At 37.7% G+C, this 15,479-nt stretch overlaps 1 non-coding gene across 1 annotated transcript; it reads left to right on the forward strand.

Moving 5' to 3' along the window:
* The first annotated feature begins 3,403 nt into the window (after nucleotides 1–3,403).
* Nucleotides 3,404–3,475, forward strand: Trnae-uuc. Its single transcript has one exon. It is a non-coding gene; the product is annotated as a tRNA-Glu (tRNA).
* Nucleotides 3,476–15,479: the final 12,004 nt, after the last annotated feature.

Genomic DNA, 15,479 nt, shown 5'->3' on the forward strand with positions numbered 1-15,479 from the left:
GTGTAAGACTAAGTAATAAACATTTTCTGTTTGGTCAAAGGAAAGCTTGGATATGGCCATATGGACATACATTTATAAGCACAGTAGAACCTGTATTAAGCGGTCACCCTATTCAAAATGCAAGATGCCAACACAAGAATCACCAAATTCTTTACATATATATCGACCCGCTTACTAAATCTGATAAAACGGCCTTTCCATTTGCCAAATGTGTTTTCGACTGTCATTTGCGCTCTGCTTATACGATAGTTGAAGACTCTGTTTTCTAGTTAAGAACACCTTTAAGAGAATAACCTTTTAAGCATCACGGCAGCAGTGTGTACGCAAGATCCGCCAAAATGACTGGGGATAATTCTTCTCCGTTTATTTCTTTCTTAAGATCTGGGGGGAACAGTTTACTTTCGTTGCCTTGCTTGTAAATAGCAGAATTTGAGAAAACCCGTGCGTCCTGAACGCTACCAGGCCATCCAATGACAACATCACGAAACAAATAATTACAATCAACACAAGCTTGCATGATTATACTTTGAAAACCTTTTCTATTCATGTAATCTTCATGGCTCTCAGTGGGTGCAATTATTGAGATGTGAGTACCATCTGTTGCCCCAGCACACATAGGAACACCCCATTTTTGGTAATATCCATCAATAACTTGTTATATGTCTTGTCCACGTGGAAATGTAATAAACTTTGACATTCGTTTTGTAATAGCACGACTTATGTCTCTGATGCATATGCACACAAACGATCGAGAAACTCCAAATAAGTTTGCTATTGTTTTATATTCCGCTGTTGACGCAACGTAGTACAACGTAAGCGCAAGTCATCTCTTTGCCGATATTGCTAATCGTATGGGAGTATTTTTGTGCAGTATTTCATGCTTAACTTCATTTAAAAGAAAATTGAATGTTTCTTTTGTTACTCTGCAAACTTTATACCAAAGGTTATCATCGAAATCCGAATCGACCACATCAAACCAACCAAATGATCTTGGGTGAACCATAAAGCCCTCGTTCGACGACTGTTAATAGCTATCAAAATCGCATCCATGAAAGGAAGTAGAGATTTACTCCTTGCATCAGTCCATGACTTGCTTTTCAGGATTTTTTTCGCTTGCTTTTTCTTGAAATTTGTACGCTTGCTGATATATATCAAACATACCAAATATTCATTTATTTTTATTTAGATTAATGAAAGGCGCCATTTTGAATAAACCGCCAAATTGACGTCATTTACAGCAAAATGACCCGCTAAAAATTGGAGTATCCCGAGGAAATTTACGGCCTGTTAAACTGAGAAAATTTATTCGTGTAAAAGCAAACCAAGTGTTATAAAAATGAGTTCGCGTGCCTAAATTTTGGAGTACCGTGCCAAAATTGATTACCGTGTAAAAAGGGCCTTTAATCTGTCTGAAGTGATAAAAATATTAATCGATGTCTTCAAAACTTTTATGTGGTGTGGCACAACAATTTTAGTTCTTTTAGGCTTACAATAACCAGTTTACTGCTCAAAATTTGTTATATATGTTAAAATAAGCCGTAATATTATTTGAGCTATTTCATGCATCATCGATTTAAGGAATCTCCCTTTACATGTTATGGAAGCACAAAATATTTGGCTTGATTGCACCATCATCCTGCAGCACCAGTTTGTACTGGTTGAAACCATTTTTTTATTGATTCAAAATTTCAAAATGCACTGTATGTTTGACGTTCACTTTTTTATTTTTTCAATACTTTGAAAATCATTCGATTTTATTGAACAACGTTAATGAGGAACTTTCTCTTATCAATGGCTGCTTCCATTGCTTCCCGCAGATCAAAGTCGTCATTTCTTTGTATGCATTATTTTTCTGTGGATGGGTCTTTTTTCTGTTTGTTTATCCACATAAGACGTTGCATAGAAATACTTTCTAATTCTTTTTTAAATTTTCGTAGAATGTTAGAAAATTCCTGATTTTTAGCTGCCTGCCCATCCAGACCACTTTTCACAAGACTCTCTTTCATCTCATCAAAATCAACATTACTTCTTTCTTTTGATTCTTCTGTAAAAGGAGCAGATTCCTGTTCAGTTTCAGCATCAATTTCTGTTGAAATTTTAATTTCAGATTCATCTGTGGAACTTGTAGAATTATTATATTCGAAATGCATTCCCCGACTGTCTGCATCTGATTGTGACATTTCTTCCTAATCGCTTTGTGGACAGTACTCTTTTCGTGTCGACGTAAGTCGGAAGTTCTATAGAATACTTTTCAACAGTATCTGCAGCTCATTCTGCCGGCACTGCCTTTTAGAGATGTGACGTTTTATGTAGCAAGGTGTATTTATGAGCATATGAGCAAGTGTGTTAAAGCAGTTATGAGCAGCTGCAACCAAGCCACTAAACATTTACGAGCAATTATAAGAATTTGAGCAAGTGCTCTTCTGCTCATAAGACGAATAAATGTCCAAACTATTATATAAATTAAACCAATTTTTTATCATGAAGCAGTTTTGTTTACTATCTAACGTGAGAAACTTACCTTAACTTTTTTTTCAGGGACGGGGGGTTAGGGAGAAATATTCATATATTAGCACAATATATTTTACCAATGTTGCAAACCCCTGGGCTGGTTGTTCAAAAGCCCGTTGACGCTAACCCAAGATTAAATATGCCTTACCCAGGGTTAGTTTGCGTCGCTCGAAACTAGGTTATCTTAAGCCCTCCGTTAAAACAAGGGTTATCGATATGTAATCCCTTAAAATGAGTCGTTGCATCTGCAGCAACAATATCTTTAAATTAACGAATAAAAATTAAATAAACAAAGTTATTAGTTCATTTTACTGACTTTTAATTAGGTCAAAAATTCTCAGATTAAAACAATCCAAAGTAACTTCTTTGCAGAAGATTTAATAAAATTTTATTCCTAACACTTGAATTTTAACCATTTATCCACCAGATTCAGGGAACATACACAACAGACAAAAACTTTCATATCTACCGACACTTTAAATCTCACGGATGAAAAACCAACTATTCATCTCTTGCTTTAACATCATCGAAACTGAAAACACCTCATTCTTCCTTAAAATCAAAAAAGCACTCCACATCAACAAAACTAACCCTAACCGCAATGTTCAAGATTTCAAATTCAACACAGCATTTAGTTTGTAACACGCTCCCCATTAACTTATCTTATTTCCTTATTATTATTGTATTTTATGTATCATATTACTTTTATATAAACCTTGTATTATCTATGTAATCATTCATTTATACTGAAGATGGCATCAGGACATGTCGAAACACGTACATTTTCAGAGAAATTGTGGTCTACACGTACATTTCGCGATATATACGTGTAGACCTTCGCAGAGGCAATATGCGCATTAGCGATATCGCCTCTGCGAAAGTATATCGACACTTCCATATGGTCTAGTGGTTAGGATTTGTGGTTTTCACCCACAAAGCCTGGGTTCAACTCCCGGTATGGAAAGGAAGTAAAATACTTTAGTAAATAATACTTGTTACTTTTTACCTTTTAACTTTAATAATTTCGTATATAAAGCACAGCAGTTCATTTAAATAAATAGAAATAAATTGGCTAACAAAATTTAATTTATTCAGTTTGTATTTCTACAACTCTTAATCTTACAACAAAGGTTGTAACATAAAATAGCTCAGGGCAATAAATTATCCTAAAAGAGTAATTAAATTAAAGGTTTTCGATAAAATTCAACGCAGTCCTCTTATTAAATTATGAAATTTCAGCTATTTTTTTAAAGTAGATTTTATGAATGGAATTGTATTTAAATAACTATTTATAACGACATGGCTCATAGTTTCGATTAAGAATGCCAAAATATAAAAACTTTAAGCATAAAAAAGTATTGATTATGTTTCAAGTGTAAACAAACTACAATAGCAAATAAACCTAAAAAATATGCATGCATAGAAAAATATCAACATAAGATAAATAAGTTTACAACACCTATTTGTTTCGTCCATTTTTTTAAAACGTTACATGTCAATGTTCCTCAAAATGATGAAAGTTATTGTTAAATTTTAACTCTCTTTTTCACTGTAGTAATTTCAGGGAATGTTTTGAATAAGGTTATATTTTATAGCTATCCTGTAAAAAGAAAACGTTTATGGTATTAAAAATTTTTTTAATTATTTAAATTTAGAACACAATAACATTGACTTTACCATAGAAAAAGAACAAGACAACAAGTTACCTTTTTTAGACATACTCATTACTAAAAACGCAGCCATGAACACATACATGACCTCTACGTTTTATAAGAAAACCTAAACTGGCCTATTACTTAATTTCTTTAGCTTCACCTCACAAAAGTATAAGACAGGACTGATTAAAACTCTCATCGACCGCATACGGAAGATTAACAACACGTCGACTGGCTATTATCATGTCGAAAACTGGGGTTTTTTGCTTTCAAATTTGATCGTTTTGTTTACACAAGTTCTTCTTATGAAGTAAACCAAGCAAAGTATTGATTTATTTCTTCTGACACTTTGCCTTTTTCAGGCACTTACAACTTAAACTAACCTTGAACATGTTTTCCACAATTTTATTAGTTTACATCTTTACGATTTAATTCTCGTATTTACTGTTTATCATGTATGACAAGCAAACCATCTATGAGATTCATTGCATTTAACCATTATCTGTTTCCTTTCATTAACATGCGACGTCTAGTTCTCAACTTTCTTGGAGTATCGCGAGGCATGCAACAAAAATTTGTCATTTTTCTTACAAGACTTCTTCTCATAAAAGACATTAAAACATCAAAGAATACTAAAAAAGTTCAAACAACTTCTGCCTTTTTGACTGATAATTCAAATAATCTCTAAGAATGTTTATACGTGCTTTTACTTTTCACCTTTTACAATATAACTTTCTCGTACCTCTCTCGTGATGAACGAGAGGCTTCTTATACAACACAACTCTCTCACCATCAGCAAAAGCATCCTGTACAAGTTAAATAATTAATAATGGATGTTTAAATTTAATATTTTATATTCAAAAAATGAGCATTTAACAAATAATTGTTTTAATGAAAAACATGTATTCCAAAATTGGAATATTAATGGTGAAATTGACGATAGAAAATTTGACAAATTTGGTGTATATTCGAAAACGAAAAAAAATTTAAAAATTTTTGTTGCTCAATGGCAAGTAAAAAGTATTTTACATGTCATACTTTCTTTGTCAAACAAAAAAAAATTCTATAGTGCAGTTATCAAAATGACAATTTTTAAAAAAAATAATTTGAAATAATAAAATATTTTTTGAAAGAATTATATAAATACACAAAACAAGCATTTGCCTTTCCTGCAATCAATTTTTTTCGGACAAACTAGCCAGTTCTAAACGATGCCACTGACTATTGTGGTGGTTTAAGGTGAGTTTTCTTGGCTCATTTTTTTTTTTAATAAAAAATTTTGTCTTCTTAAAAAGACAGTTTTGGATATTTTCGTAAAGCTGATTAAAAAACTTGTAATCTGTATGTATTTTAGCAGTGGAGGGTTCGAACCCATGCCATTTGATTGCAGCAGAGAAATATTCTGGAATGTCAACCCTTATAAAAAAACACATATAAACCTTTGATGTATGAAATAAAAAAACATACGTGTTTTATCGGTGATTTTTATGTGAACAAATGCGATTTATGTGTCATCACATTTGTTTTGCATGTGAATATATATCTCACAAATATGTCAAAGTGTGAAATAGAAACTCAAATGTAGTTCATGTGTCAATAAATGTTGTAAATGTGAATTACATTTCAGAAAATACATCCCACATGTTAACCATGAGACACCTTAAAATGGTGCACTAGAGAATTCGGAAACACCACCCATTTTTCACTCGCTACTCGCTCATGTAGAAAAAAAAGGGAAAAACATCTTTAAAACGGTATTTTACTTACTTAAATTTATAAATCTTTTGATACAGGATATAAATTTTTGTCATGGCAGTTAACAATCGTAAAAATTAATCAAAATATGATGTGATAATATACAAAAATTAAGAAAAACATGTTAATTATTTCAATTTAATTTCCACAATTGTGTAAATTTTTTCAAAATTTATTAAATAAATTCCTAAAACAAAGATGTCAGATTTGAACCCATCCCACTTACATGACTGGTGCTTAAAAACAGCGCCTTTACTCGGCCACGCTACCTATATGACAGACAACAATAACTTTTGAAAAAAGCAAAATATCTAAACGCATTTTAAAGACAATCAATCACCTGCCAATGTTGTAAAATAATCTTTTTATTATATGGTAAACGTCACTTCCGGCAAAATGGCTGGCTTTTTTCTTGCCTTAGAAGCATTTCTGCCTGTCCATCATTTTTTGTTGTATACTACGGTTAAAAAACTCGTAAAATTATCTTCAAATGTAAACATACTTTCAAAGCAAACATCAAGTTTAAAAAAACATTTATGAATATGAGTCGAAGGAAGTATAAAAGGAAAATAATTTAATATCCAGAGGATACAACTTGAAACAATTTGTTTTCAAGTGACAAAAACCAGAAAGGGATAGCCATCCTGTAAAATACATAAAGGACAAGAAAGAAAGCAATCTTTGTTTCTCAACCTAAGTACTTGGTGCTTGAAGAAATGATTTCCGTCCGACATTTCTCCGTAAAGATCTCGAGCTCAGTTATCAAGGGCATAGTAACGGATTAACTTATTTTTTAAAGGCTCTTAACAATTTTTGATAGTTCATCAAAATATACAAGACACGCTTCTAGTATATAATATGTGTTAAGAATGGGAAAAAGTTATTAACTAATGTTGATTTAAATATGTTGCGTTTAAATACGTATAATTCGAATTCTTAATTACTTTTAATTAAAAAACTTTAACCCAAAAATTAGAACATTAATTGTGAAATAAATGATAAATATTTGAGAATCTATTTTTTGGTCGACAATTAAAAAAACGTTTACAGGTCATATGTACTTTGTAAAACGAAAAAAAATTAATAGTCTGTTTTTCCAGATTTCATTTTTTTAAAAAAATGTTACTTTTTTAAATAGAAATCTGATCATTTTCCGAGACTTACATGTTTACATTAAAAAGCACCTGACTTTATTTGTTATAAATTTTTTTGGACAAAGTACCTCTGAACTATGCCAATGTTAAATATGTTTTCTCCAGTTGAATTTTGTGTGCTCATTGTTATGTTCATCAAGCCTATTTTTATTTTTAGAAAAGACATTTTTGGATATTTTTGGGAAGCTAATTAAACGACTGATGCCTAAAACCAGCACTTTACACCACTTGGGAACTCTACCATACTGTCGACTGTGATTTATTTGTGAAAACAGTTGCCTAATTATTTAATTTTAAGCTTGGGATGAAAAAAATTATCAGTAATTCATGTTTTTTTGTGGCTAGCCGCTGCACATGCGCAGCTAACAACTATGCTTCACTGAAATAGTGTCTGCACGTCTATCTGTCTGTCGTAATCATCTGTTATAGTGGGATATGCGAACGATGGCGAATAATACTGGTTTTTTGTGTTCTTAGCCTTGTCGGAAAAATAGCGCAAGTTGTTTTGCTGACAAAATGTCATTTTATATATTTTATTAACTCGGAGCGAATTTTTGGTAAAAAAATCTAAATTTTGTTTGTTTTAAAACACAAACTTGTTAAGACTAAATAATAAATTGTTGCATTTATTTTAAATCAACTATCACCTTTAATTAATAAGCATCATTGTGCAATTCACAACTACATCTACATGTAACAAATATGAAATAACAGTATGAAAAGCCATTTGAACAATTATACAGTATACTGTAATTTTCTAATTACATCGCTTTTGCAAAATGAGTGTTGATCTTTTTATGCTCCAAATATCATGAACAAACGTAAGTTTTGTAACTTCGTATATAAAATTATTTCAAAAACAATTAAAAAAGCTAACATTAGTAACTAAACAACATTCGATTTATGTCTGCGCGTTTATGAATATAACTTTAATACGTAGTTACATTCATTTCATTGTCAAAACTATCCCATAGACTGTCACACATTTCCAAAACCTGGAGATTCAGCTAAACAGAATATGAACTCAATTTTAAAACTGTCATAACTCAAAAGAATGTCATTCACTGCCATGCAAAAAGTAATAGAAAAAGTATTTTACATGCAGCTTTCTTCCTGGAGTATATTGCTCGAATGTGATGGATGGCTGGCTGGTCAAAGATTAAGGTTTTATCATCAGCTTTACAAAAATATCTAAAATTTTGTTTTGGATAAAACTCACCTTGCGCAATCCAAACAGTCAGTGGCATCGGTAAGAACTAGGTAGTTTGCAAGAAAGGCTTGATTAGTGTATTTATGTAATTCTTGCATTGAAAGATTTTAGTCTTTCAAATTACTTTTTTTTTAAGTTGTCATTTTGATAAATGAACTATTGATATTTTTTTGTTTGACAAAGAATGTATGACATGCAAAATATTTTTTATTTGCCAATGAGAAACAAAAATTGTTAAATTTTCTTTCGTTTTGTAATAAAAACAAATTGTAAATTTTTCTTATTAAAACAATTAAGTAAGAAATGCTCGTTTTTTGTGTAATGCACAAGGAGACTTTGGTGGTCTCATTTGTTTCTACTGCCTCTACATTTTTGTCACAAATATTGGAAATCATTTTGCTACATAAACATTTCTCGTTATTGTCCATTATTTGGCAGTTACTACATTGACACTTGATATGTTAAAAGAAAGGATCTCGAAAAGTAAATGTCTAAATTTTAATAAAGATTGTATCTTCCAGTAAAAACTTTAAAATCTGAAGTTTTATTGTATAATGTAGTGTGTCCGAGTGGTCTAAGGCACTGGTTTTAGGCACCAGTTATGGAAATGGCATGGCTTCGAATCGTTTTGCAAAGTACATATAACCTGTAAACTTTTTTTAATTGTCGATAAAAAATAGATTGTCAAATTTTATCGTTTATTTCACAGTTAATGTTCCTATTTTTGGGTTAAAGTTTTTTAAATAAAAGTAATTAAAAATTCGAATTATACGTATTTAAACGCAAAATATTTAAATTAACATTAATTATTAATTTTTTGCCCTTTTAAAACATATTATATATTGGAAGCGTGTCTTGTATATTTTGATGAACTATCAAAAATGTTATGACCCTTTACAAAAATAAGTTACTCCGTTACTATGCCCTTGATATCTGAGCTCGAGATCTTAACGGAGAAATATCAGACGGAAATAATTTGTGCGAGCACCAAGTACAAAGGATGAGAAACAAAGATTATTGCCTTCTTGTCTTTATGTATTTTACACTATGGCTATCCCTTTCTGGTTTTTGTCACTTAAAACAAATTGTTTCAAGTTGTATCCTGTAGATATTAAACTAATTTCCTATTATACTCCCTTCGACTCATATTCATAAATGTTTTGTTTTTCATTTTGATGTTTGCTTTACAAGTATGATTACATTTGAAGATAATTTTACGCGTTTTTCAACCGTAGTCCTTTACAAAAAATAATGGACACGCAGAAATGCTTCTAAGGCATGAAAAGTTAACCTTTTTTCCGGAGGTGACGTTTACCATATAACAAAAAGATTATTTTACAACATTAGTAAGGGATTGTACGTATCGTAAATGATGTCTAATGTATTGTAGATAAGATTTGTTATGGCTGTTAGTTGCGTTGGTCGTAGTTGTTATATCAGATGTTTTGTGTTTATTTTCCAGTTAGTTAACACTATATTCAGCCAGTAAATACACTCATCATTCATTTTAACCAATATCTCATTGTAATATTTATATGTGTAGTATTTTAAAAAACCTTGTCGTATTCATTAAATGCACATTACTTGAAACTACTTATTAACGCTTCTACTTATATTTTTAGCGACCTCCTTGTCACAATTTGAAAAACGTGTTTCAATGTGCTGCAATGCAGGGCTTGTTAGACATATTTTTTAGTAAAAGGCATGATCTTGCAGAAGTTATTGGGGTCATCCTAATGGATTATGGAACATATTAACAATGAAAGATTAATCACAGTTTACTGTCATTCACATAGAGCATGGACACTTGTCCAGTCATACAATTTAGAAAATGCATAAAAATATTCCCATCAACCGTACTTTAAAAACTTTCAATGAAATGAACTTATTCCATCCTAGAATCACTATAGGCTTACTTTAGGGACGATGACTGGAATAAAAGAATACGGAAATAAAAGATGGCAAATAACCTGCCATTACATAAACAGCAGTTTGAGTAGTATACAAAGTGTCGTTTCTAGCACACTTCGTAGTTAGAGAAGGAGTATACACAAATCTAAGTGCCCCAACCCTAGTTCGCACACATAGTAAGCACATAGTAAGCACATAGTAAGCATATAGTGAGCATCTAGTAAACACATAGTGTACTTATACTAGCGTAATTACAACAAGCACAAATCACAAGACAGCGAAGTTCAAAACCAGAACAACGGCAGGAGCCAAAGATGGCTGGCCCACCCCCCGCGCCCGCGCAGCTGGCCGTCGGGGTTCTATTAGTTAGTTACTACTCGTCGAGAGGTTCGCCACGAGGACCCAGTCCAACATGCGGAGGTGAGCATCTACTCGCTACCTCGCAGTTGCCTTTGCAGTTTTCCAGGAGCAACCGGGAGGAAGCGGTGGGGCCACCCCCTAAATCTCATCAGTTCTTCAACTAGCTTTTCTCGGTGCCCTGACGACTCGAACTGCTTACATAGCCATTTCACATCTCCGCCGCTGTCGTCACACAGGAGGTAAACGAATTTCATAGCTTTGCCAGTCAACCACGTACGATTATGCCGCCGACCATTGAAATGCTTGGCTAGATTTATGACGCTCATAGCGCCAGTTTGACATGCCAAACACTCCATACCACTGACGCTATTTCATACGCACCGTTTTATTCAACTAATGGTTTTCCCTCGCAAACAAAAAAGATGTTCACCGCAGTGATTTATTATGATCATAGCTTCGGTCTGTAGCCCCTGGCGTGGGTGGGGCGACGAAAACTGTCACACCAACATGATGCAACACTGTCAATGGCGCACAAAGTTTATGTCTACCGTGAATCGCCATCCGCCACATGACGCTGGATTTTTTCAGAGCGTCCATGCACCCGAGCTGAATGCCCTCCTCACGCCCGCTCGCACGTGCAACGTCCAGCTGTGCTTCTAACTCTCGCGTCTGCTCGCAAAGAGCTCTATTTCTCTGGCTTCTAATGTCGTCTTTCAACGAAGTGCTCTGCTTCGCCCAAAACGAGCTGGTACTCACTTTCACTGCAGTTGCCATCTCGAAGCGCTCGGCTCATGATCAGCGAGATTGTTCGGAGCACGGTCTCGGTGGACGTGCGAATGCGATCGTGTTTTTCAGCATTCTTGTCCAATCTGTGGCTCACGACCCGACCAGCGAAAGTCGCCGTGCCGCAAACAGCTGCTAGGCCTTCGAGAGCGATCCAGACAGGAGTTAAGACGACGGTACTGCGTACGGCCAAGCCGCTAACAGTATTGCCCACAGTGATAGCAGACAGGGCATTGCCCGTGCCGTCTAACCCGTTCACAGCTCTTTTGTACTTTTTGTAGAGTGTTTTGCGGGCTTCCAGTTCCGTGTGCAAGCGAGCTTCGACCTCTGAAATCTTCGGTAATCGGTACTTATTTCCAGCATCGCTCGCAGTGGGCAGCGTAGGATAGAGAGGAGCCGTCGACACCGGAGTTGAAAAAGTAGGCGCGGAGGGTTCACACGAGGCAAGGACATTGGGTTTCAAACTTGTGGCTGACGATTTTAACCTAGAAAGAGCCCTCGATTTTGCGCGATTCGCTGCTCTCTTACCCGTGCTCTTTGGAGCATCCAGGAGCATGCTTTGAATTCATCCAAACCGCTATTCTTCGCTCACCCCGTGGTCTTCCGTCGTGCTCCTGCCGTTCTTGTAGGCGCTGCGCGCTTCGACGCCCCCGTCTTCTGTCTTGTTGTCGACCTTGGCGCTGCGCGTGTTCTTCGAACTGTTCCCATCGTCTTGCGAGTCTTTTCAGCCCTCGATCTTTTCGCAGGATGGCACATATTCCACGCGGTAGTCGTCGTAGGGGTAAGACATGTTGCCGCTAAGAATACCTGCGCCCAAGATACAGTCAACGACGTTGTCCCCCAACGAGCCAAGCGCACCGAGAGTAAAGGGGATAGCGGCATTCTTTGCGTAAGGGGCCGTCCTGGTGACGGCTCCCAACAGCTTTGGGGGGAAAGCCAATCCCCCGCGGATCATGATTGCGGTTTGCCGTTCAGGCGGGGGCGTCTTCATTTGGTTAGCGATCCGGTCTCCCGCCCCTTTCCCATCAGCATTGGGGAGCAGGATCAAAGCCACCACGCTGCATGAGCATTTGTGACTTGATCGGGTCGCTCATTCCTTTTTGCAGCTCCGACGGCGACACACTGGCCCCCAGGACTAACATTCGTAGGAGGGGAAGAAACCAGCCATATTGACGGTTTTTCGTCGCGAGGTCACCCCCGCGATAACGGCGGTTGCTCGTTTTCAGATCACCACCTTCCATGTTGCTAACGATAAAAACTTCACACTTCAAATGTAATTATGCTAGCATAAGTATTTGCTGTATAACTCAGACGATACTCCAGCTGATGCTTTCTCTTTCGACATCGTGTACATATATGGATGGAGGCACAGAAGGTTCACTTTGATTGACGTGGTGCGTCGGAGGGAAGTGCAATAGGACTGTCCGCCACTACCGTGTGCTGATAATCGATTGTGAGATTGCCTTGCCCTTTTCCGTTTTCTGTGACAGGGTCCAGATTGAGATTGATCGGGATCATGAACCAGTTGTTGCAGTAGTCCTCGGCCGTGATGGGCAATTCCGTGCCGTACGTCTTTCCGAAGAACTCTTGGACCAAGTTATAGCCTCTCAGGTAGGAATTTTATTGGGGTCGTAGAAGCGAGTGACTCCTGTTTGGTGGTCAAAGAGGTTCTGCTCGTTCACGATGATGCGGAGCCAGCTTAAGTTGGCGTGAATCATAGCCAATCGGTTGCTGGAGTTGGCGGCTCTATTTGGTGCAAGTCCTGGTGCGTCTCCGAACCTCGAGTTGGTGAAGAAGAGAATCATCTTCCTGGGGATCGGAGCATTGTGTAGGAGCGTCAGAGCTCCAGCGTCATCGTTCAACGACTTCTGAACTACCCTGGGGCACCAGGTGTGGAAATACAGCTCCTTAGCGATTGAGACCTGGTGTCTGTAGTCTTTTTTCATGCGATAGGTGGGGTAGACAAAGGCCAGCTCTAGCAGTTCTATACGTATTCTGCTGATAGCGACTGCGTTATCCGTACCCACCCCTTTGTTAGAAATGATTATGTAGCTACTGAGATCGCCTTGTGGGAGGTCGATGTGAATCTTCACCTGTGTGCCCGGAGGAAGCCAACTATCCCCACTGGAGAAGAGGGGGAGTAATGGGCGAAACTTATGCTGAAAATTCCTGCTGAGGACACGGACGATATTTTATTGCACCGTATTCGAGAAGGCTTTGGTTGAAGAGAGCTGGACACCAGGCACCCTTTTGAGGGTATGATCGGCAGCAAAGTAAGGGTTTCCGACTCCGCCTGCTGTGTTTGTAGCAAAGGCATAGCCAACGCGACGGTCTACTCCATAGGCAAAGGTCTGCAAGGGGAGAGCTTTGAAATCCTTCTCGGGATACAGCTTTTGTAAACCGAATAAGTCACTTTCCGCATATTGCAACTTCCCGATCGAGCTCTGCATAAGACTCAGGATGTGCTGAGCCGGCTGCATATCAGCCACGACGCCACTTTGCGTGACTTCTTATCCGTTGAGCTCCACAAGGATGTTTTTTACCCAACTAAAAACTGGGCTCGTAAGAGTGATAATCCAATTGAGATAATCGCCCGTGTTTGGAGGGTAGCGATTGTCTTTTACCGTGTACCGCATCTTGGCGACGAAATACGTTTCCGAAAGTGCCATAAAGTTGTTTGCCCAGCTGATGTCTATCCCAGTAGAGAGACTTGAAATATCTGGATATAGAGTGACCGTAGCTCACCCCTCAAGCAGGGAGACCTTATTTTTGGTCCTCTCCTAGATGGCATCCTGGACGCACAGGTGACAGCAGACCACAGAAGGCCTCGGGAAATTTGGGAAATGTCAAGAGCCGTCGCCATGGTTCACCTTCGGTAAATGAGACAATGGCTTGTACCTCCAATTGGATGGAAGGGGGTTGTTTGGCAGTAGTAAGAAGCGTAATTAAGGACCTGAACACAGCGGGAAAGGCGATTTTCGTTGAAAGTGCCCAGTTTGAGCTCCATTATCTGAATGTCGGGCCTGAAAGCAACAAGCTGTACGTTGTTATTCGTGGCGGCGAGAACACGCTCAGCGTCCTCACATGGACATACACAGAGGTCGGGCACCTCATCAAATTTATAAACCAGACTCTGGCCAACACTGGTCATGACGGTACAGTCTTCAGCTATGTTCAGGTAAGGGTGCCGGCTGGTAAGACCTTGAAGATGAAAAAAGGTAGCACATCCCTCATCCTCGGTTTGGGCGAGATTGCAGTATATAAATCGTGGGATGCCGCAGGTGGCTCCTACGGAATAGTGAAAACCTTTCCTTATGCAGTAAAGCTGAGCGCGGATGGGTGGGCAGTCCTCCTTTACACGGATCTGATCTACCTTACTGTGGAGTATGAGGACATCTTTGACAGCCGTGTCCTCAAAGCTTTTCTCGTGCAGACACTCGATGGCATTAATTATGTGTTTGCTAAGCCCAAATTGCGGCATCTACGTCCCTACTAACAAGTTAATGAGGTGTCCTTTTGCCTGGAATTTAACAATGGAAAGTTCAATTCCAAAGGGCATCCGATCTTCATGGATCTAAGAACCGTTGATATTAATTAATTTTAATCAGAGATTTAATGTGCCATAAGATATGAATAACGTATTACTCATTGCGTATGAAGCTAATGATGGGTCTTCCGGAGGAGCTTTGGCTTGCCTGCCACGGTGTCGCTGCAGCAACTCGCCACGATCTCAGGGGTCAAGGTCTGCGTATGAGAGGTTTCCCACTTCAGGAGTTCGGCGATATTGCCGATGTCTCGCTGGAGGGATGGAAAACAATGTCTCGGGAAGCGTTCGTCGACATGGGGAAAAAACCTACCGTTTGTGGTGCGGGTAAAGGGCAGCTATGCTTATTGCGGTCATTGCCCACTTACAGTAGAGGCGCTCCAACATTTCCAATGTTTACGGGCGCATCATCGAGAACTGATTAACGCTGGCAAGCACCCTAGTGCCTTTTCAGACTCCCGCTGTGCTCAGTAAAAGGAATGGAAGATGGATCACCCGCTCTCGAGCGTTGACATCAAACGCCTCCTGAAAGCCGAGTGAGCCCGAGGTTGGTTCGTTGGGGTCTGTAGCTACGACAGCCTACCACATCTCCACGA

This window comes from Xenia sp. Carnegie-2017, unplaced genomic scaffold (assembly GCF_021976095.1).
Source record: "Xenia sp. Carnegie-2017 unplaced genomic scaffold, XeniaSp_v1 HiC_scaffold_6, whole genome shotgun sequence".
Classification (NCBI taxonomy): Eukaryota; Metazoa; Cnidaria; class Anthozoa; order Malacalcyonacea; family Xeniidae; genus Xenia; species Xenia sp. Carnegie-2017.